At 41.6% G+C, this 25,300-nt stretch overlaps 1 pseudogene; it reads left to right on the top strand.

Moving 5' to 3' along the window:
* The first annotated feature begins 3,629 nt into the window (after positions 1-3,629).
* Positions 3,630-24,844, top strand: LOC124657978 (annotated as a pseudogene).
* The last annotated feature ends 456 nt before the right edge of the window (positions 24,845-25,300 follow it).

Genomic DNA, 25,300 nt, shown 5'->3' with positions numbered 1-25,300 from the left:
GTTCACACTCGCCGGCGAGATGGGTGGGGAGCGGGAGGTGGGGGAGTGGATGGATCGGAAGTGGGTGGAAGCGGAGAGGTGGCCGGTGGGGTGAGGACCTGAGGTCTAATTTCCTTTTCATTTTTCATTTTTATTTTCGTGTTTGACATATACTCCGTACTAGTCTCTAGCCCCACTATATTTTGCTGCTCGAGATTCGATGCTTCGATGCTTCAAGCAAGCCCTTCAAACGTAATGAGGCAATTTTTCTCCTTAAGTTAGAACGAGTGAAAAAAAAGAGAGCTAGAGTATGTTCTTCGTTATAAACAGAAATTTTGTAGACCTTACGGAGATTGGACATTGGTGTGTACATAGATTTGTTTCTGGTGCATTGGTTGGTTTGATCTTTGGAAATGTAATCACGTGTGGCTCATTTCCACTCTATTTCACATGATGGATTTCATTGGCCCGGGCATTTTCGAAAAAGAATATTTTGGTTGTTTTATAGTGCAAATAAGCATCCTTTGGTGTTGTACTAAGACTTTCTTGGTTCGAGAAAGTGCTAGGAGTTTTTTTAACAAGTTGATAGCACTCCGGATTTTGGGAAAACGCAAATACGGATAATCTCACCAAAGAACTTCATACTACCTCCGTTTTAAGGAATAAAGCGTCCTCGTTTTACGTGCTTTTTGTTTGACCAAGAATAACTTCAAATAGATAAAGGTTGTTTTCATGAAATTAGTATCATTGAAAAGTGTGTTTCAATACGAATCCAACGATACTAATTACATATAGTATAATCAAGATTTTGTTGCTTAATTTTTATGGTCAAAGTTTATCTTAAAATACGCGTACGCCTTATTCCTTGAAACGGAGGTAGTAATTACAACACACCTAGCCTCTTTCTCAAGATCGTTACATCTTGGTTCCGCCAAGTGGGTATATCTCCTCCTGCAACACCTTAGTTATTTTGGCCATCACCGACGAGATATGGCGTGTATGTCGATCTCTGGCATCATCCTCGTCTAGATCCTCCTTGGCTATCTGGAAGCGACATGCAACCACTTTTACTAATGCTTTTTATTGTGGCCATTGATATTCTACATAATATTCTTTATGTCTCCACTAAGTGGAAGCTAGTTTAGGGCTAGGGCCTCAAAAACTAGTTGCATGATATCTCTATATCGTGACAATGTTGGCATTTTCGGAACCCGGACAAAGATAAGCTTGCAGTCCCACCTTGGAGATTCTTGGTATATCTTTGGAAAAGCAAGCGGGGTGGTCACCAACACGTCCAAGATCGAGGTCTTCCTTGTCAAATGCTTTTATATTGGCCTCGTCCACATGCTTGACTGTTTCATGCAAGAGGCGCAAGCTTCTCTCGAAATAACCTTGGTCAACCACTTTAGTTCGCGAAGTTAGCCACTCAATGATAAAAGGATGGGTCCAAGCTTACATGATAGACATGCAAGAACCTCGCGTCGTAGGGTCATGTTGCAAAGTCGGTGCTCATGACACAAACAACTAATCACTTGTATGCTATTAGAGCGCTGGAGTGGGTCAGAGAAAAGGTCGAATAAATCAAAGGGAGTTCGCTTGGGACGACGATAGAGATGTGGCTACCGAAGGCGCTCCCTTGTGAATTGGTGTGAATTGGAATGACAATGTGTTGCCCAAAACCTTTTGGGCATTGTAAAACCCTTATTGACCATGGGCCAGATCAATATTGCTTTCCAAAATCAACCAACAATATGAACATTGATTCGTCCAGCGAAGACATTGCCGCCAAGAACTTGATGATACACCATGACACAAATCTTAAAGCAGCATATCCACAACTAAAATAAGCATGGGACAATCGCCAGCATGAACATTTTTTTTCACATTCGCCTGTAAACCCGAAAATAGCTACCCACGATTTGCAAGGATCGCTAATTGGTCAAGAATATCTGGAACTTGGTACACACTATACACCTCATGAGATGACATAGGCGCAATTGATGAATGGTAGAACTCCATATTTTTCCATGAAGCGCAAGCGGTGTGGGCGTCTTATCTACGTCACGTGGAGCACATGGAGGAACATGAATCTAAAGAAGTTGGATTTTTGTAAACATCCCTCGATGGCATCAAACAAGCAACGAGCCATGGCTTTTGGTTCGACTAACCCAGAGTGTTGGACACGTAATAAATGAATGAATAGTTAGTTGGCTTGGCGTGTGTGTTGTGGTATCTGGCTTCATCATTTAGTAATTATTTTTCAATGCGGCTAGTTCTCAGTTGATTAAGAATTAATATTTTTTAGCTAGATGTTGTTATTAAATCTCACTAACTAATGACTAGTATGAATCACGAATCAAATCCAATAATTTATAGTATTTTTCTTAGTTACATCATCACTTGCAGTTGAAAAAATCTTAGTTATAAAAAATAAAAACTCAGTTGCAATCTAACTTACAACTTATATGCACAAATCATGATGCAATCGGATGGTGCGAAAATTGGCTCAGCACTAACTTAAATCTCAACCAGATGAGAACTACAGTAGCAAAACCTCTTCGAAAAATGCGCTTGTCCCACCGGTGTTGAGATTAGAAATATAGTAAATTTTATGGATCGAAAAGTGCTTTTGGCTCCGAGCTCCAGTGCTCTTGCCGTTTTTTAAAAATTTAAAAAATGTTTATAAGTCATAAAAAAATTGAAAATAATTCTGGAGATTGTAAGTGATATATCTCACAATCATGCAAAATCTCATCCCAAAATTATTTTTACTTTGTGCTAGACAAAAATAACAAAATCTCACATGTGTTTGGAGATTTGAAAAGACTACTCAAATCTGCACTTTTGTCATATTTTTGTGTAGCTTAAAATATAAAATATTTAAAATTGATATTTTACACGTTTGTGGGATACATTATTAGCTATATGTTGATTTTTTTCAGGATTTTTTAAAACTCAAAAATATGATTTTTGATTTATTTGAAAAACGAGATCACTGGTGTCCATGTGCACCAAATCACCCATAAGTGCCACTCTCTCTCATCTCTCAGTGCACACTTTTTTTTTTGCTTGCACAAATTTAAATTATCTATATGTGTTAAAATAAATATTAAAATAACTATATATGTTTTTCTGTCGATATCTTTTAAAGAAGCTATAAATTAACAAAATTCAAAACCTTATTTTCAAAACACAATGAAACATCATGATTCACAATGAGACATATTCTCTGTTTTTTATCCCATTTATTACTAAATTTTATGGTTACTCTAAGGAATTTGCCAATTATTTTTCTAACAATGATGGACAAAGTTTGAAATACAATGAAATAAATTGTTTTAAAATTTCACCTCATATCATTAAGTTTTCTAAAGTTTCATTAGGTTTCAAAATTTATTTTCAAATATTGTCAAAATTATTGAATATTAATCTTGTTTTTGTGCTCTTCACTAGAAACCCAAATATTCAAACAATTTTCAAATTAAACTTATGATTTAGAAACTGTGAAAATTTCAAGTTTTAGAACTACTTCACATAAAGTATGTAAAAAAGAGAGAAGAATCCGATAAAAAGTAGAAGAGAGAGGGGTGCACGGAACAAATGCATCTCTTATTTTGTCAGTGTTCTAGACGAATGTGAGCAGGTTGCCCATGGCGACTCACGCCACGACCACTCGGTCCACCCCCCTCCTACCGCGCACTTGCTACACCCTACTCCGCCGCGCCACCGATCACCGCGAGTTCCTATTCGCCTTTCCCGCCACGTTGCTCGCGGGCGTCGCGCCGGACCACTTCACCTTCCCCTTCGCCCTCAAAGGTGCTCGCCCAGGCATCCATGTAAATCAGCTGAAGAAACATTTGGGCCCGCGGGCAGTGCCTAATGCCAAGCTTCCCTTGCTAACACATGATGGTAAGCTCAAAACTCAACCTATCGCTATCTTACAGATTCGTCAGATTCCACGCAGAGCCGGGGACTATGATGTCGTAGTACCTCAATGGAAGGTGCACTGGGAGAACATGATGGAAGACGAAGCCACCTAGGAAGATGCTCACTACATGATGGCTACGTTTCCAAGTTTCCATCCTTGAAGTATGATCTCCAAGGGAGGAGCAGTGTCAGACCAGTGTCTTCTCTTCAGTACTGGAAAGCATCCTATGGTTACTCTTGTAATAAAGCTACTAAGTACAATCTTAGCCTTAATGGCAAATTGTTGTAAATTTTAAACTAAATCCGTGGCTCCAAACTGGAATATAAAGTCTAGAGAGGGACGGATGGGTGGCACGAGAATAAAAACCCTAAATTCCTGTCTACTTTCCTTCCAGTTTTGCACCTATCTACTCAATTTATGTCATTTATCTTGCAATTTATCTTTAGTCTACAGTTTTTCTTGCAATTTCTCTATAGTTCTTCCCAATTCCCCTACTCTAGCCTGATAGCCGCGCCACCAATCACCGGGAGCTTCTACTCGCCTTTCCCGCCACGTTGCTCGCGGGCGTCGCGCCGGACCACTTCACCTTCCCCTTCGCCCTCAAGGTGCTCGCCCAGGCATCCCACGCTTCGCCACCGCGAACTGGCGCCGCCCTTTGGTGCCTCCACACGCACCTTGCCACGAAATTTTGCTAAAAGAGACCACCTGCCCCAGTTCATTGACAAAAAGGACCACCTGTGACTGAAATTGGCAAAAAGGACCACCTGCTGGGTGGCGGCAGGGCCCCCAGCCGACACGTGGCGCTTGCCGCCAGGGGCTGTGGTGGCAGGGCCCCGCCGCCGCACCAGGTGGCGGCACGTTAGCCACCCTAAGTCGCCGTCCGGCCGCCGTTTGTGCTGGTGGGTGATGGCGTGTAACTCACACATTCGTTGGGAACCCCAAGAGGAAGGTATGATGCGCACAGCAGCAAGTTTTCCCTCAGAAAGAAACCAAGATTTATCGAACCAGGAGGAGTCAAGAAGCACGTTGAAGGTTGATGGTGGCGGAATGTAATGCGGCGCAACACCAGGGATTCCGGCGCCAACGTGGAACCTGCACAACACAACCAAAGTACTTTGCCCCAACGAAACAATGAGGTTGTCAATCTCACCGGCTTGTCGTAACAAAGGATTAACCGTATTGTGTGGAAGATGATTGTTTGCGTGAAAACAAGTAAAACAAGTATTGCGATGAGATTGTATGCGGTGTAAAGAATAGGACCGGGGTCCACAGTTCACTAGAGGTGTCTCTCCCATAAGATAAAGCATGTTGGGTGAACAAATTACAGTCGGGCAATTGACAAATAGAGAGGGCATAACAATGCACATACATGATATGATAAATATAGTGAGATTTAATTGGGCATTACGACAAAGTACGTAGACCGCTATCCAGCATGCATCTATGCCTAAAAAGTCCACCTTCGAGTTATCATCCGAACCCCTTCCGGTATTAAGTTGCAAAACAACGGACAATTGCATTAAGTATGGTGCGTAATGTAATCAATAACTACATCCTTAGACATAGCATCAATGTTTTATCCCTAGTGGCAACAAGCACATCCACAACCTTAGAACTTTATCATCACTGTCCCAGATTTAATGGAGGCATGAACCCACTATCGAGCATAAATACTCCCTCTTGGAGTTAAGAGAAAAAACTTGGAAAGAGCCTCTACTAATAACGGAGAGCATGCAAGATCATAAACAACACATAGGTAATAACTTGATAATTAACATAACATAGTATTCTCTATCCATCGGATCCCGACAAACATAACATATAGTATTACAGATAGATGATCCTGATCATGTTAGGCAGCTCACAAGATCCAACAATGAAGCACAATGAGGAGAAGACAACCATCTAGCTATTGCTATGGACCCATAGTCCAGGGGTGAACTACTCACTCATCACTCCGGAGGCGACCATGGCGGTGAAGAGTCCTCCGGGAGATGAATCCCCTCTCCGGCGGGGTGCCGGAGGAGATCTCCGAAATCCCCCGAGATGGGATTGGCGGCGGCGGCGTCTCGGTAAGGTTTTCCGTATCGTGGCTCTCGGTGTCGGGAGTTTCGCGACGGAGGCTATTTGTAGGCGGAAGGGCAGGTAAAGAGGCGGCACGAGGGGCCCACACCATAGGTCGGCGCGGCCAGGGCCTAGGCCGCGCCGCCCTGGTGTCTGGCCACCTCGTGGCCCCACTTCGACTCTCCTTCGGTCTTCTGGAAGCTTCGTGGCAAAATAGGACCCTAGGCGTTGATTTCGTCCAATTCCGAGAATATTTCGTTACTAGGATTTCTGAAACCAAAAACAGCAGAAAACAAGAATCGGCTCTTCGGCATCTTGTTAATATGTTAGTGCCGGAAAATGCATAAATACGACATATAATGTGTATAAAACATGTAGATATCATCAATAATGTAGCATGGAACATAAGAAATTATCGATACGTCGGAGACGTATCAGCATCCCCAAGCTTAGTTCTGCTCGTCCCGAGCAGTAAACGATAACAAACATAATTTCCGAAGTGACATGCCATCATAACCTTGATCATACTATTGTAAACATATGTAATGAATGCAGCGATCAAAACAATGGTAATGACATGAGTAAACAACTGAATCATAAAGCAAAGACTTTTCATGAATAGTACTTCAAGACAAGCAATAAATCAAAGTAAAGGTATTGAAGCAACACAAAGGAAGATTAAGTTTCAGCGGTTGCTTTCAACTTGTAACATGTATATCTCATGGATAATTGTCAACATAGAGTAATATAACAAGTGCAATATGCAAGTATGTAGGAATCAATGCACAATTCACACAAGTGTTTGCTTCTTGAGGTGGAGAGAAATAGGTGAACCGACTCAACATAAAAGTAAAAAAGAATGGTCCTTCAAAGAGGAAAGCATCGATTGCTATATTTGTGCTAGAGCTTTTATTTTGAAAACATGAAACAATTTTGTCAACGGTAGTAATAAAGCATATGAGTTATGTAAATTATATCTTACAAGTTGCAAGCCTCATGCATAGTATACTAATAGTGCCCGCACCTCGTCCTAATTAGCTTGGACTACCGGATCATCACAATACACATGTTTTAACCAAGTGTCACAATGGGGTACCTCCATGCCGCCTGTACAAAGGTCTAAGGAGAAAGCTCGCATTTTGGATTTCTCGCTTTTGATTATTCTCAACTTAGACATCCATACCGGGACAACATGGACAACGAGATAATGGACTCCTCTTTAATGCATAAGCATGTGGCAACAATTAGTATTCTCATATGAGATTGAGGATATATGTCCAAAACTGAAACTTCCACCATGATTCATGGCTTTAGTTAGCGGCCCAATGTTCTTCTCTAACAATATGCATGCTCCAACCAAAAGTGGTAGATCTCTCTTGCTTCAGACAAGACGGACATGCATAGCAACTCACATGATATTCAACAAAGAGTAGTTGATGGCGTACCCAGAAACATGGTTATCGCACAACAAGCAACTTAATAAGAGATAAAGTGCATAAGTATATATTCAATACCACAATAGTTTTTAAGCTATTTTGTCCCATGAGCTATATATTGTAAAGGCGAATGATGGAATTTTAAAGGTAGCACTCAAGCAATTTACTTTGGAATGACGGAGAAATACCATGTAGTAGGTAGGTATGATGGACACAAATGGCATAGTGGTTGGCTCAAGGATTTTGGATGCATGAGAAGTATTCTCTCTCGATACAAGGTTTAGGCTAGCAAGGTTTATTTGAAACAAACACAAGGATGAACGGTGCAGCAAAACTCACATAAAAGACATATTATAAATATTATAAGACTCTACACCGTCTTCCTTGTTGTTCAAAACTCAATACTAGATATTATGTAGACTTTAGAGAGACCAAATATGCAAACCAAATTAGCAAGCTCTATGTGTTTCTTCATTAATGGGTGCAAAGTATATGATGCGAGAGCTTAAACATGAGCACAACAATTGCCAAGTATCAAATTATTCAAGACATTTTAGAATTACTACATGTAGCATTTCCCGATTCCAATCATATAACAATTTAACGAAGAAGATTCAACCTTCGCCATGAATACTATGAGTAAAGCCAAAGGACATATTTGTCCATATGCAACAGCGGAGCGTGTCTCTCTCCCACACAATGAATGCTAGGATCCATTTTATTCAAATAAAAACAAAAACAAAAACAAACAGACGCTCCAAGCAAAGTACATAAGATGTGACGGAATAAAAATATAGTTTCAGGGGAGGAACCTGATAATGTTGTCGATGAAGAAGAGGATGCCTTGGGCATCCCCAAGCTTAGACGCTTGAGTCTTCTTAGAATATGCAGGGGTGAACCACCGGGGCATCCCCAAGCTTAGAGCTTTCACTCTCCTTGATCATATTGCATCATACTCCTCTCTTGATCCTTGAAAACTTCCTCCACACCAAACTCGAAACAACTCATTAGAGGGTTAGTGGACAATAAAAATTAACATGTTCAGAGGTGACACAATCATTCTTAACACTTCTGGACATTGCATTAAGCTACTGGACATTAATGGATCAAAGAAATTCATCCAACATAGTAAAAGAGGCAATGCGAAATAAAAGGCAGAATCTGTCAAAACAGAACAGTTCGTAAAGATGGATTTTATTGAGGCACCAGACTTGCTCAAATGAAAATGCCCAAATTTAATGAAAGTTGCGTACATATCTGAGGATCACTCACGTAAATTGGCATAATTTTCTGAGATACCTACAGAGAATTAGGCCCAGATTCGTGACAGCAAAGAAATCTGTTTCTGCGCAGTAATCCAAATCTAGTATGAACCTTACTATCAAAGACTTTACTTGGCACAACAAAACATAAAACTAAGATAAGGAGATGTTGCTACAGTATTAAACAACTTCCAAGACTCAAATTCAAAACAAAAATACTGTAGTAAAAACATGGGTTGTCTCCCATAAGCGCTTTTCTTTAACGCCTTTCAGCCTAGGCGCGAAAGTGTATATCAAGTAACATCAAGAGACGAAGCATCAACATCATAATTTGTTCTAATAATAGAATCAAAAGGTAACTTCATTCTTTTTCTAGGAAAGTGTTCCATACCTTTCTTGAGAGGAAATTGATATTTGATATTACCTTCCTTCATATCAATAGTAGCACCAACGGTTCGAAGAAAAGGTCTTCCCAATATAATGGGGCAAGATGCATTGCATTCAATATCCAAGACAACAAAATCAACGGAGACAAGGTTATTGTTAACCATAATATGAACATCATCAACTTTCCCCAAAGGTTTCTTTTTAGCATTATCAGCGAGATTAACATCCAAATAACAATTTTTCAATGATGGCAAGTCAAGCATATCATAGACTTTCTTAGGCATAACAGAAATACTTGCACCAAGATCACATAAAGCATTACAATCAAAATCTTTGACCCTCATTTTAATGATGGGCTCCCAACCATCCTCTAGCTTTCTAGGAATAGAAGTTTCAAGTTTTAGTTTCTCTTCTCTAGCTTTTATGAGAGCATTTGTAATATGTTTTGTGAAAGCCAAATTTACAGCGCTAGCATTGGGACTCTTAGCAAGTTTTTGTAAGAACTTTATAACTTCAGAGATGTGGCAATCATCAAAATCTAAATCATTACAATCTAAAGCAATGGGATTATCATCCCCAAGGTTGGAAAAAATTTCAGCACTTTTATCACAAGCAGTTTCAGCAGTTTTAGCAGTTTCAGGTAATTTTGCACGCTTTGCACTAGGAGTAGAAACATTGCCAACACCAATTATTGTACCATTAATAGTAGGAGGTGCAGCAACAAGTGAATCATTAGCATTGCTAGTGGTGGTAATAGTCCAAACTTTAGCTACATTTTTCTCTTTAGCTAGTTTTTCATTTTCTTCTCTATCCCACCTAGCACGCAGTTCAGCCATTAATCTTATATTCTCATTAATTCTAACTTGGATGGCATTTGCTGTAGTAACAATTTTATTTTAAATATCCCTATTAGGCATAACTTTCGATTTCAAAAGATCAAGATCAGAGGCAAGACTATCAACCTTAGAAGCGAGAATATCAATTTTATTGAGTTTTTCCTCAACAGATTTGTTAAAGGCAGTTTGTGTACTAATAAATTCTTTAAGCATAGCTTCAAGTCCAGGGGGTGTATTCCTATTATTGTTGTAAGAATTCCCATAAGAATTAGCATAACTGTTACCATTATTATAAGGATATGGCCTATAGTTATTACTAGAATTGTTCCGATAAGCATTGTTGTTGAAATTATTATTTTTAATGAAGTTTACATCAACATGTTCTTCTTGGGCAACCAATGAAGCTAATGGAACATTATTAGGATCAACATTAGTCCTATCATTCACAAGCATAGACATAATAATATCAATCTTATCATTCAAGGAAGAGGATTCTTCAACAGAATTTACCTTCTTACCTTGTGGAGCTCTTTCCGTGTGCCATTCAGAGTAATTAATCATCATATTATCAAGGAGCCTTGTTGCTTCACCAAGAGTGATGGACATAAAGGTACCTCCAGCAGCTGAATCCAATAGGTTCCGCGAAGAAAAGTTCAGTCCTGCATAGAAGGTTTGGATGATCATCCAAGTAGTCAGTCCATGGGTTGGGCAATTTTTAACCAAAGATTTCATTCTTTCCCAATCTTGAGCAACTTGTTCATTATCCAATTGTTTAAAATTCATTATGCTACTTCTCAAAGATATAATTTTAGCAGGGGGATAATATCTACCAATAAAAGCATCCTTACATTTAGTCCATGAATCAATGCTATTCTTAGGCAAAGATAGCAACCAATCTTTAGCTCTTCCTCTTAATGAGAAAGGAAACAATTTTAATTTAATAATATCACCATCTACATCCTTATACTTTTGCATTTCACATAGTTCAACAAAATTATTAAGATGGGCAGCAGCATCATCAGAATTAACACCAGAAAATTGCTCTCGCATAACAAGATTCAGTAAAGCAGGTTTAATTTCAAAAAATTCTGCTGTAGTAGCAGGTGGAGCAATAGGTGTGCATAGGAAATCATTATTATTTGTGGTTGTGAAGTCACACAACTTAGTATTTTCAGGGGTGGCCATTTTAACAGTAGTAAATAAAGAAAACTAGATAAAGTAAATGCAAGTAACTAAATTTTTTTGGGTTTTTGATATAGAGTGCAAGACAGTAAATAAAGTAAAGCTAGAAACTAATTTTTTTGTGTTTTGATATAATGCAGCAAACAAAGTAGTAAAATAAAATAAAGCAAGACAAAAACAAAGTAAAGAGATTGGGAAGTGGAGACTCCCTTGCAGCGTGTCTTGATCTCCCCGACAACGGCGCCGGAAAAAGAGCTTGATGGCGTGTAACTCACACGTTCGTTGGGAACCCCAAGAGGAAGGTATGATGCGCACAGCAGCAAGTTTTCCCTCAGAAAGAAACCAATGTTTATCGAACCAGGAGGAGTCAAGAAGCACGTTGAAGGTTGATGGTGGCGGAATGTAATGCGGCGCAACACCAGGGATTCCGGCGCCAACGTGGAACCTGCACAACACAACCAAAGTACTTTGCCCCAACGAAACGAGTGAGGTTGTCAATCTCACCGGCTTGCTGTAACAAAGGATTAACCGTATTGTGTGGAAGATGATTGTTTGCAGAAAACAGTAAAACAAGTATTGCAGTAGATTGTATGCGGTGTAAAGAATAGGACCGGGGTCCACAGTTCACTAGAGGTGTCTCTCCCATAAGATAAAGCATGTTGGGTGAACAAATTACAGTCGGGCAATTGACAAATAGAGAGGGCATAACAATGCACATACATGATATGATAAATATAGTGATATTTAATTGGGCATTACGACAAAGTACATAGACCGCTATCCAGACATGCATCTATGCCTAAAAAGTCCACCTTCGAAGTTATCATCCGAACCCCTTCCAATATTAAGTTGCAAAACAACAGACAATTGCATTAAGTATGGTGCGTAATGTAATCAATAACTACATCCTTAGACATATCATCAATGTTTTATCCCTAGTGGCAACAAGCACATCCACAACCTTAGAACTTTCCGTCACCGTCCCGCATTTAATGGAGGCATGAACCCACTATCGAGCATAAATACTCCCTCTTGGAGTTAAGAGCAAAAACTTGGATAGAGCCTCTACTAATAACGGAGAGCATGCAAGATCATAAACAACACATAGGTAATAACTTGATAATTAACATAACATAGTATTCTCTATCCATCGGATCCCGACAAACACAACATATAGTATTACAGATAGATGATCCTGATCATGTTAGGCAGCTCACAAGATCCAACAATGAAGCACAATGAGGAGAAGACAACCATATATCTACTCGCTATGGACCCATAGTCCAGGGGTGAACTACTCACTCATCACTCCGGAGGCGACCATGGCGGTGAAGAGTCCTCCGGGAGATGAATCCCCTCTCCGGCGAGGTGCCGGAGGAGATCTCCGGAATCCCCCGAGATGGGATTGGCAGCGGCGGTGTCTCAGTAAGGTTTTCCGTATCGTGGCTCTCGGTACTGGGGGTTTCGCGACGGAGGCTATTTGTAGGCGGAAGGGCAGGTAAAGAGGCGGCACGAGGGGCCCACACCATAGGTCGGTGCGGCCAGGGCCAGGGCCGCGCCGCCCTGGTGTCTGGCCACCTCGTGGCCCCACTTCGACTCTCCTTCGGTCTTCTGGAAGCTTCGTGGCAAAATAGGACCCTGGGCGTTGATTTCGTCCAATTCCGAGAATATTTCGTTACTAGGATTTCTGAAACCAAAAACAGCAGAAAACAGCAATTGGCTCTTCGGCATCTTGTTAATATGTTAGTGCCGGAAAATGCATAAATACAACATATAATGTGTATAAAACATGTAGATATCATCAATAATGTAGCATGGAACATAAGAAATTATCGATACGTCGGAGACGTATCAGTGGGCCATGCCGCCCCTGCGTCCGGCGGCAGGACGATGTGGAGGCTGCCTCCACTCCATCCGGCGGCAGGGCCCGCAGGTGCAGGATGCAGCGACGACTTTGGAGGCAGGCCTCGAGCGGGAATCCGGCCTGCCGACCAACCCTGGTGCACTGATTTCAAAAACCTGATGCACTGATTTTGAAGCGACGACGAGACGTAAAGATGTCGGAGATTCCCGCTCAATACAGGAAATTGATCACCGAAAGCGGCCTATATGCGTAGGAATTCTGTGCTGATACAGCAATTAGAGCACCGATAGCCGATACCAATAACTGTGCACTAATTTTTTGGTACTGCTCACACTAATTGAAGGCTATATAAGTCGGCTTCCCCGCATAGAAATCGAAGCAGCAGGATCGAGTTTGCCTTCTCCGCATCTCTGTTTCGTGCGCAAAATATTGGAGTGAGTATGAGTGTGCCTTGCTCGGACCAGGATTTTAGGCCGGTGAAGGGGAAGAATGCAAGCTTGCCACCGGGGGTGAGAGCAGAGAGGTGTTGGTGCGGCCGCCTTGCGAAGGTGAAGGAGGTGGTTGATTTTTCAGATAAGTTTGGCATGAAATATTTCATGTGCGCGAGCTATGATCATGATCCACCCAGACAAACAAGTTCATCGTCCTCGAGGCCTGCGGTATGCTGTAACAGAATGATTAAAACAAATTATTTGTATGTCATTAATTTTCGTTGTTTAACCGTACTATTTGTGTTGCAGTCTCCCCCGCCCCTTTGCATGTGGTTTCACTGGATAGACCAGGAGCAGCCGGAGTGGGCACGCCGCAAGGTGTAGGAGAAACAACGGCGTGCATGGGCAAGGTTCCATGAGGAGGAGCGTTGGGAAAAGGTTGTTGCTAATGATAAAGCAGAGAGAGAGACAGATACAAAAATTAAGGGCGGAGCAAGCTCGAAATCGTGAGGTGAATCAGAAGAGGATGGATGATGAGGCTGCACGTAGTACCTCAACTTACTGTACATAGTCCGTATATGCACCATTCCTTAATCTAATTAGAAGTTCATCATTCATACGAGATATATTTCTACGCACATAAAATCATAGTCTATATAGTTCGCATGTTGCATACATAAAACAGAGCGGACTAAACGGCACATTCAATTAGCTAATATGTCGTAATCATGTTGCATGTCCTAATATTTCCTAATTAGGACATGTTGCATGTCCTAATATGTCTAATATTTCCTAATTAGGACATGTTGCATGTCCTAATATGTCGTAATCACAGTCAAGATATGTCCTAATCACATTCTCTCTAGCTACACGATGCTACAAGATTCTTGCATGTTCAAATAAACTACTCTATAATAATTATAGCCATGCCATACTACACGCGCTAATGACATTCTAAAGCTAATTACAACAAATATTAATGAGAAAATTACAACATGCATGATACACATACCTTGATTTGTCTTCTCTGCTAAATTAGCTCTTGCACCCTACACTAAATGCGAAGCTCAGTGAGTTCAGATCGAGAGCCTAGAGCGTGAGAGAGTGAGCTGATAATCAGGCAAAGCATGACAGAGTGAGGGAGTGATACCGCGCAGAGTGAGTGAGTGAGTGAGTCATACCGCGCAGAGCTGAGAATGTGAGCTTATAAAAAACGGTCTGACACGCTGCAATATTTTACGGACGAGAATCAAGCATCTTTCACAGTACATCATCGAAACCAACGCCATTAATTGACTGTTACAGCATGCAGTGTGGTCGGGCGAGCAGGATAGCATGCAAATTCATCACTTTTGGTGGTCATTCAGCTGTATATGTCTATAAATCCCAGTCTAATTTCTGTACACTACAGTGCATTGATACGTCTCCGACGTATCGATAATTTCTTATGTTCCATGCCACATTATTGATGATATCTACATGTTTTATACATACTTTATGTCATATTTATGCGTTTTCCGGAACTAACCTATTGACGAGATGCCGAAGGACCAGTTCCTGTTTTCTGCTATTTTTGGTTCCAGAAATCCTAGTAAGGAAATATTCTCGGAATCGGACGAAATCAAGGCCCAGCATCCTATTTTTCCACGAAGCTTCCAGAATACCCGAGAGTCGCCAGAGGGGGGCCACTGGGCCCCCAGATGACAGGGCGGCGCGGCCTATGGGGGGGCGCGCCCCCCTAGTGTGTCACCGCCTCGTCGCCTCTCCGACTCCGCCTCTTTGCCTATAAAAAGGTCCCTGACCTAAAACCTCGATACGAAAAAGCCACGGTACGAGAAACCTTCCAGAGCCGCCGCCATCGTGAAGCCAAGATCTGGGGGAAAGGAGTCTCTGTTCCGGCACGCCGCCGGGACGGGGAAGTGCCCCCGGAAGGCTCCTCCATCGACACCACCGCCATCTCCATCAACGCTGCTGTCTCCCATGAGGAGGGAGTAGTTCTCCATCGAGGCTCGGGGCTGTACCGGTAGCTATGTGGTTAATCTCTCTCCTATGTGCTTCAATACAATAATCTCATGAGCTGCCTTACATGATTGAGATTCATATGATGATGCTTGTAATCTAGATGTCATTGTGCTAGTCAAGTGGATTTTACTTATGTGATCTCCGGAGACTCCTTGTCCCACGTGTGTAAAGGTGACAGTGTGTGCACCGTGTGGGTCTCTTAGGCTATATTTCACAGAATACTTATTCACTGTTATGAATGGCATAGTGAAGTGCTTATTTATATCTCTTTATGATTGCAATAAGTTTTGTATCACAATTTATTTGTGTGCTACTCTAGTGATGTTATTAAAGTAGTTTATTCCTCCTGCACGGTGTAATGGTGACAGTGTGTGCATCGTGTAGTACTTGGTGTGGGCTATGATTGTGATCTCTTGGAGATTATGAAGTTAACTATTGCTATGATGGTATTGATGTGATCTATTCCTCCTTTCGTAGTGTGAAGGTGACAGTGTGCATGCTATGTTAGTACTTGGTTTGGTTATGTTGATCTGTCATGCACTCTAAGGTTATTTAAATATGAACATTGAATATTGTGGAGCTTGTTAACTCCGGTATTGAGGGTTCGTGTAATCCTACACAGTTAGTGGTGTTCATCATCCAACAAGAGGGTGTAGAGTCTAGCATCTATCTATTTATTCTGTTATGTGATCAATGTTGAGAGTGTCCACTAGTGAAAGTATGATCCCTAGGCCTTGTTCCTAAATATCGCTATCGCTGTTTGTTTACTCGTTTTACTCGCATCTTTACTTCCCGCAATATTACTACCATCAACCGTACGCCAGCAAGCACTTTTCTCGGCGCCGTTACTACTGCTCATATTCATTCATACCACTTGTATTTCACTATCTCTTCGCCGAACTAGTGCACCTATTAGGTGTGTTGGGGACACAAGAGACTTCTTGCTTTGTGGTTGCGGTGGTTGCATGAGAGGGATATCTTTGACCTCTTCCTCCCCGAGTTCGATAAACCTTGGGTGATCCACTTAAGGGAAACTTGCTGCCGTTCTACAAACCTCTGCTCTTGGAGGCCCAACACTGTCTACAAGAATAGAAGCACCCGTAGACATCAAGCTATTTTCTCGGCGCCGTTGTCGGGGAGGAAAGGTAAAAGGCTCTCATACTCCGGTCCCGGGTAAAGTACTTTTCTCGTTGCCGTTGTGTGTGTGCTCGAAGCTATTTCCTTTAGATCCTGCAATTGCATCTTTTTGTTTCTTGTATACACTAGTTAGGCATAATGGACAACAATGAGCTTCTTATTCTATTTCCTGATTTAAAACATGGATTGTTTGATGCGAAAATTAAAAAACCTATAAAATCTTATTTGCATGCTGGTAGTAATATTAGTATGAACGCCTTGAACACCATTGTTGCTAATGATATGGAAAATTCTAAGCTTGGGGAAGCTGGCTTTGATGAGCATGATCGTTTTAGTCCCCTAAGCATTGAGGAGAAAATTTTCTTTGATGATACTTTGCCTCCTATTTATGATGATTATAATGATAGTAGTCTTTTAGTACCGCCTGTTATGGAGGATAAATTTGATTATGATTACAATATGCCTCCTATATTTGATGATGAGAATAATAATGATAGCTACTTTGTTGAATTTGCTCCCACTAACACTAATAAAATTGATTATGCCTATGTGGAGAGTAATAATTTTATGCATGAGACTCATGATAAGAATTCTTTATGTGATAGTTATATTGTTGAGTTTGCTCATGTTGCTACTGAAAGTTATTATGAGAGAGGAAAATATGGTTGTAGAAATTTTCATGTTACTAAAACACCTCTCTATGTGCTGAAATTTTTGAAGCTACACTTGTTCTATCTTTCTATGCTTGTTACTTTTTTCTTCATGAACTTGTTTATTTACAAAACTCCTATGCATAGGAAGCATGTTAGACTTAAATTTGTTTTGAATTTGCCTCTTGATGCTCTCTTTTGCTTCAACTACTATTTCTTGAGAGTGCATAATTAAAACTGCTGAGCCCATCTTAATGGCTACAAAGAAAGAACTTCTTGGGAGATAACCCATGTGTTTATTTTGCTACAGTACCTCTATTTTATATTTGTGTCTTGGAAGTTGTTACTACTGTAGCAACCTCTCCTTATCTTAATTTTGTTGCATTGTTGTGCCAAGTAAAGTCTTTGATAGTAAGGTTCATACTAGATTTGGATTGCTGCGCAAGAATGCATTTCTTTGTCTGTCACGAATTTCGACCTGCCTCTCTGTAGGTAGCTCATAAAAATATGCCAATTTACGTGCGTGATCCTCAGATATGTACGCAACTTTCATTCAATTTGGGCATTTTCATTTGATCAAGTCTGGTGCCTCGATAAAATCCATCTTTACGGACTGTTCTGTTTTGACAGATTCTGCTTTTTATTTCGCATTGCCTCTTTTGCTATGTTGGATGAATTTCTTTGATCCATTAATGTCCAGTAGCTTTATGCAATGTCCAGAAGTGTTAAGAATGATTATGTCACCTCTGAACATGTTAATTTTTATTGTGCACTAACCCTCTAATGAGTTGTTTCGAGTTTGGTGTGGAGGAAGTTTTCAAGGATCAAGAGAGGAGAATGATGCAATATGATCAAGGAGAGTGAAAGCTCTAAGCTTGTGGATGCCCCGGTGGTTCACCCCTGCATATTCTAAGAAGACTCAAGCGTCTAAGCTTGGGGATGCCCAAGGCATCCCCTTCTTCATCGATAACATTATCGAGTTCCTCCCCCGAAACTATATTTTTATTCCATCACATCTTATGTACTTTGCTTGGAGCGTCGGTTTGTTTTTGTTTTTGTTTTGTTTGAATAAAATGGATCCTAGCATTCATTGTGTGGGAGAGAGACACGCTCCGCTGTTGCATATGGACAAATATGTCCTTAGGCTTTACTCATAGTATTCATGGCGAAGGTTGAATCTTCTTCGTTAAATTGTTATATGGTTGGAATCGGGAAATGCTACATGTAGTAATTCTAAAATGTCTTGAATAATTTGATACTTGGCAATTTTTGTGCTCATGTTTAAGCTCTTGCATCATATACTTTGCACCTATCAATGAAGAAACACCTAGAGCTTGCTAAATTTGGTTTGCATATTTGGTCTCTCTAAAGTCTAGATAATTTCTAGTATTGAGTTTTGAACAATAAGGAAGACGGTGTAGAGTCTTATAATGTTTATAATATGTCTTTTTTGTGAGTTTTGCTGCACCGGTTCATCCTTGTGTTTGTTTCAAATAAACCTTGCTAGCCTAAACCTTGTATCGAGAGGGAATACTTCTCATGCATCCAAAATCCTTGAGCCAACCACTATGCCATTTGTGTCCACCATACCTACCTACTACATGGTATTTCCCCGCCATTCCAAAGTAAATTGCTTGAGTGCTACCTTTAAAATTTCCATTCTTTACCTTTGCAATATATAGCTCATGGGACAAATAGCTTAAAAATTATTGTGGTATTGAATATGTACTTATGCACTTTATCTCTTATTAAGTTGCTTGTTGTGCGATAACCATGCTTCTGGGGACACCATCAACTACTCTTTGTTGAATATCATGTGAGTTGCTATGCATGTCCGTCTTGTCTGAAGTAAGGGAGATCTACCACTTTATTGGTTAGAGCATGCATATTGTTAGAGAAGAACATTGGGCCGCTAACTAAAGTCATGAATCATGGTGGAAGTTTCAGTTTTGGACATATATCCTCAATCTCATATGAGAACATTAATTATTGCTACATGCTTATGCATTAAAGATGAGTCCATTATCTGTTGTCTATGTTGTCCCGGTATGGATGTCTAAGTTGAGAATAATCAAAAGCGAGAAATCCAATGCGAACTTTCTCCTTAGACCTTTGTACATGTGGCATAGAGGTACCCCTTTGTGACACTTGGTTAAAACATGTGTATTGCGATGATAATCTCGGTAATCCGAGCTAATTAGGACAAGGTGCGGGCACTATTAGTATACTATGCATGAGGCTTGCAACTTGTAAGATATAATTGACATGATACATATGCTTTATTACTACCGTTGACAAAATTGTTTCTTGTTTTCAAAACCAAAGCTCTAGCACAAATATAGCAATCAATGCTTCCCTCTGCGAAGGGCCATTCTTTTACTTTTATGTTGAGTCAGTTCACCTATTTCTCTCCACCTCAAGAAGCAAACACTTGTGTGAACTATACATTGATTCCTACATACTTGCATATTGCACTTGTTATATTACTCTATGTTGACAAATATCCATGAGATATACATGTTACAAGTTGAAAGCAACCGCTGAAACTTAATCTTCCATTGTGTTGCTTCAATGCCTTTTACTATGAATTTATTGCTTTATGAGTTAACTCTTATGCAAGACTTATTGATGCTTGTCTTGAAAGTACTATTCATGAAAAGTCTTTGCTTTATGATCCATTTGTTTACTCATGTCATTACCATTGTTTTGATCGCTACATTCATTACATATGTTTACAATAGTATGATCAAGGTTATGATGGCATGTCACTCCAGAAATTATCCGTGTTATCGTTTACCTGCTCGGGACGAGCAGGAACTAAGCTTGGGGATGCTGATACGTCTCCGACGTATCGATAATTTCTTATGTTCCATGCCACATTATTGATGATATCTACATGTTTTATACATACTTTATGTCATATTTATGCGTTTTCCGGAACTAACCTATTGACGAGATGCCGAAGGGCAGTTCTTGTTTTCTGCTGTTTTTGGTTCCGGAAATCCTAGTAAGGAAATATTCTCGGAATCGGACGAAATCAAGGTCCAAGCATCCTATTTTTCCACGAAGCTTCCAGAACACCCGAGAGTCGCCGGAGGGGGCCACCGGGCCCCCGGATGACGAGGGCGGCGCGGCCTAGGGGGGCCCCCCTAGTGTGTCACCGCCTCGTCGCCTCTCCGACTCCGCCTCTTCGCCTATAAAAAGGTCCCTGACCTAAAACCTCGATACGAGAAAGCCACGGTACGAGAAACCTTCCAGAGCCGCCGCCATCGCGAAGCCAAGATCTGGGGGACAGGAGTCTCTGTTCCGGCACGCCGCCGGGACGGGGAAGTGCCCCGGAAGGCTCCTCCATCGACACCACCGCCATCTCCATCAACGCTGCTGTCTCCCATGAGGAGGGAGTAGTTCTCCATCAAGGCTCGGGGCCGTACCGGTAGCTATGTGGTTAATCTCTCTCCTATGTGCTTCAATACAATAATCTCATGAGCTGCCTTACATGATTGAGATTCATATGATGATGCTTGTAATCTAGATGTCATTGTGCTAGTCAAGTGGATTTTACTTATGTGATCTCCGGAGACTCCTTGTCCCACGTGTGTAAAGGTGACGAGTGTGTGCACCGTGTGGGTCTCTTAGGCTATATTTCACAGAATACTTATTCACTGTTATGAATGGCATATTGAAGTGCTTATTTATATCTCTTTATGATTGCAATGTGTTTTGTATCACAATTTATCTGTGTGCTACTCTAGTGATGTTATTAAAGTAGTTTATTCCTCCTGCACGGTGTAATGGTGACGAGTGTGTGCATCGTGTAGTACTTGGTGTGGGCTATGATTGTGATCTCTTGTAGATTATGAAGTTAACTATTGCTATGATGGTATTGATGTGATCTATTCCTCCTTTCGTAGTGTGAAGGTGACGAGTGTGCATGCTATGTTAGTACTTGGTTTGGTTATGTTGATCTGTCATGCACTCTAAGGTTATTTAAATATGAACATTGAATATTGTGGAGCTTGTTAACTCCGGCATTGAGGGTTCGTGTAATCCTACACGGTTAGTGGTGTTCATCATCCAACAAGAGGGTGTAGAGTCTAGCATCTATCTATTTATTCTGTTATGTGATCAATGTTGAGAGTGTCCACTAGTGAAAGTATGATCCCTAGGCCTTGTTCCTAAATATCTGCTATCGCTTGTTTGTTTACTTGTTTTACTGCATCTTTACTTCCTGCAATATTACTACCATCAACTGTACGCCAGCAAGCACTTTTCTGGCGCCGTTACTACTGTTCATATTCATTAATACCACTTGTATTTCACTATCTCTTCGCCGAACTAGTGCACCTATTAGTTGTGTTGGGGACACAAGAGACTTCTTGCTTTGTGGTTGCAGGGTTGCATGAGAGGGATATCTTTGACCTCTTCCTCCCTGAGTTCGATAAACCTTGGGTGATCCACTTAAGGGAAACTTGCTGCTGTTCTACAAACCTCTGCTCTTGGAAGCCCAACACTGTCTACAAGAATAGAAGCACCCGTAGACATCATGCATCCACTGACAAAAGAATTGCAAAGTTTCATATCCGGGAATCATCGTAATCAGTGCAGCCACCTAAAAATCAGCGCACTTTGTCGGCCTGGGAATCAGCGCTGTTTATCGGCCGGGAATGCCATGCGCGTCGTCCCTTGCAGATGCATGTAGGGCGGGCCCTGCCGCCGGATGGAGTGGAGGCAGCCTCCACGTCGTCCTGCCACTGGACGCAGGGGCTGCATGGCTCACCAGGACAAATGGCGGCCGGACGGCGACTTAGGGCGGCTAACGTGCCGCCACCTGGTGCGGCGGCGGGGCCCTGCCGCCACAGCCCCTGGCGGCAAGCGCCACGTGTCGGTTGGGGGCCCTGCCGCCACCCAGTAGGTGGTCCTTTTTGCCAATTTCAATCATAGGTGTTCCTTTTTGTCAATGAATTGGGGCAGTGGTCTCTTTTGACAAAAATTCCCTTGCCACGTCCGGCCACGGCGCCGACGTCTACGTCGCCTCCTCCATCGTCCACGCCTACGCGGCCTCCGGTGATGCCGGCTCCGCGTGGGCGGTGTTCGACGCCGCGCGCCACCGCAATGTCGTAACCTGGACGGCGATGATAGCTGGGAACGCCGCGGCCGGGGAGGAGGGGGAGGCGGTCGCGCTGTTCAGGGAGGCCGCGGCGAGCTGGCGGGATGTGATAACTAGTGTCACGGTCGCGCAGGTGACGGCGTCGTGCGCGCAGTGTGGTGACATGGATAGCGCGAGGTGGGTGCACCGTGCACGACACGCTCCGGCGCTGGGGCGCTGAGCCAGTATTGCTCGATGTTGCTCTCGCCACGGCGGTACTCCATATGAACGCAAGGTGTGGTGGCTAGACGCCGAATTCGTGGTGTTCGATGCAATGCCTCACAGAAACGAGGTGTCCTGGAATGCAATGGTTGAGGTCTGCAGCCGCATTGGGACAAAGGATAAGGCACTACAAGTTTGCAGGTATGCATTCTGCCGGGATTGATCCTGATAAGGTGGCATGGCTGAGCATACTGCGCACTTGTACTTCCAAGGGAAGCACGAGCTTAGGCCGAGGGGTTCACGCGTACATAGAGAAGATCAGAAGACTAACTGTTCTCAACATATCGCAGTTTGCACTTCTCTCATGGATTTGTATTCCAAATGCACAGTGAACACTCCAGGTATCCCCCCGCCTCGAGAGAAAGGATTTGAGGGCATGGACAATCATGATCACTGGCTTGGCAAAGCATGGCCGTGGCAGTGATGCAGTGCGGCTCTTCAAACAGATGGAGCATGGTGGCGTGGTTCCGGACCATGTCGTGTTCGTAGGAGTGCTCACTGCCTGCAACCATGCAGAGATGGTGGCTGACTGCAGAAAGCACCATGTTGAATCTTTACGGCATCAGACCAACAATCAAACATTACGGTTGTATGATTGATCTCTTGAGCCACGCATGCCACTTAGGAGTGGTTGAAGGGATGATGCAATTGATGCCTGTTCAGCATAGTGTTACAATGTGTGGGAGTATGATGAATGGTTGCAAGATGCATGGCAAGGCCGATGTACTTGAGAGAATAGGAAGTGAGCTTGCTGAACTTAGCCCCCAGTTAAGTGCAGCATATGTGGTCATGTCCAACATATATGCAGAGGTTGGTAGATGGCATGCAGTCGAGCAAACTAGGAGGTTGATGTCGCATACGTGATTGAGGAAAAATATAGGCTCAAGTGGCACTGAAGTGCCCATGTTATGCTCCTGAATCCCAGTGGTCTCTTGATGAAGTGAGAGGATGATATTGTGAAACACATGATGTTTACTTGCAGTACTATGCGGGGACACCGAGGTAAAGATTGTCGGTCTGCAAATTATGCGGGGACACAGAGGTAAAGATCTAGTAACTTGCAGTACTTTTGAAGTTGTTTACTTCCCGATTTTCCCTTTTTATCTGAAGTCTAGATCATTATAAATGCGCTATACCCTGTATTTGATTAGATTTGTTCACAGTAGCTAAGACTATTGAGAGGCCATTTACATAGCTAGAGCTGATTAACGGAATGAGCAACCAGCTGAGTAGAATCTGTCAGTTATATAAACATTGTAAATTATATATTAACCAGAATCATTAAGACAATCACTCAAACCAATCCAATACAGAGTGTCATAAATCAAAGTCTCACATCAGAATAAAAGGAAAATAGACGATACTGAAAAACAGTCAGTAAAGTAAACAAATAATGAATATACACTAAGACCTAAATCTGTTAATGTTAAGCATCTCATCCTCCTCAGTCTCTTCGTGAAAAAGCCAAGACCTTTTTATTTCTTTAGCCAATTATATCTGTTTATGTAGTATCCTCATGTAGGGTGTCTTTAAGTCTCGGTCGACTGAGACTTAACTTATGTCTCAGTCGAATTACATCAGTGTGTTTTAATGCAGGTCTAAACAAACTACAAACAACAACAAACATAAATCTTCAAATAGAAATAAAATTCAACGTTGAAGCACGTGATTGAGACATAAGTTATGTCTCAGATAGCTGAAACTTAGCAATTCCGAATTAATAATTAAGTTAGATAACTTAGGGTTGGGGAAGATGATGTGGTCGTAGAGTTGGCAAGTTCCTTGTCAGCGTTAGAGATTCTGGAGTAAAAGTCTTGCATCTCCTTGTATTGCGCATGCTCACCTACAGGCCGCAGAACAGTCACACAAAACATTCTCATTAGGCCTAGCAAAATTACTCTTCTCGTATAAATATGTTACAGTATGTTAGTTCAGTATTATTGGTTGTTAATGATTTCGGTATGGAGAGAAGAAAGATATCTGCTACCTTCGCACTGTTTCCTTGCTTTTCTTTGCCCTGAAGAGAGAAACAGATACCGGAAAAAGACTTTCAAGTCACAGGATCATATATAGAAGGGAGGTACACTACATCCCTACTGTGATTATAGCTCATAGAACTTGTTGAATCAACTTGTTTCCATTAAACGAACAAAATATATAATTATCACCACTAGGAGAAAATATTTCCATCGCACATAATTTGTTTCAATCTATATACTGAGGAGGTTGATGTGGCAGACGGGATTGAGGAAAAATATAGGCTCAAGTGGCACTGAAGTACCGATGTTGTGCTCCTGAATTCTTACTTGTTTCTAGAAGTGAGCGGATGATATGGCAACGGTGACTACCATAAGAAACATGGACATTTCTGTCTGGACCAAGTGTTTGAACTGTCAGTCCGCACATTATGCGGGATACAGAGGTGAAGATCTATCTTTCAGTACTTTTGAAGTTCTTTACTTCCCGATTTGCCCTTTTTTATCTGAAGTCCAGATCATTATAAATGGGCTATGCCCTGTAGTTGATTAGATTTGTTCACAGTAGCTAAGACTATTGAGAGGTCATTAACATAACTAGAGCTGATCAAATGATTGGACAACCAGCTAAGTAGAATTTGTCAGTTATATAAACATTGTAAATTATGTATTAACCAGAATCATTAAGACAATCACTCAAACCAATCCAATACAGAGTGTCGTAAATTAAAGCCTCACATCAGAATAAAAGGAAAATAGACGATACTGAAAAAACAGT

Source organism: Lolium rigidum, chromosome 1, assembly GCF_022539505.1.
Source record: "Lolium rigidum isolate FL_2022 chromosome 1, APGP_CSIRO_Lrig_0.1, whole genome shotgun sequence".
NCBI lineage: Eukaryota > Viridiplantae > Streptophyta > Magnoliopsida > Poales > Poaceae > Lolium > Lolium rigidum.
This window is presented reverse-complemented; position numbering and strand designations above follow the sequence as displayed.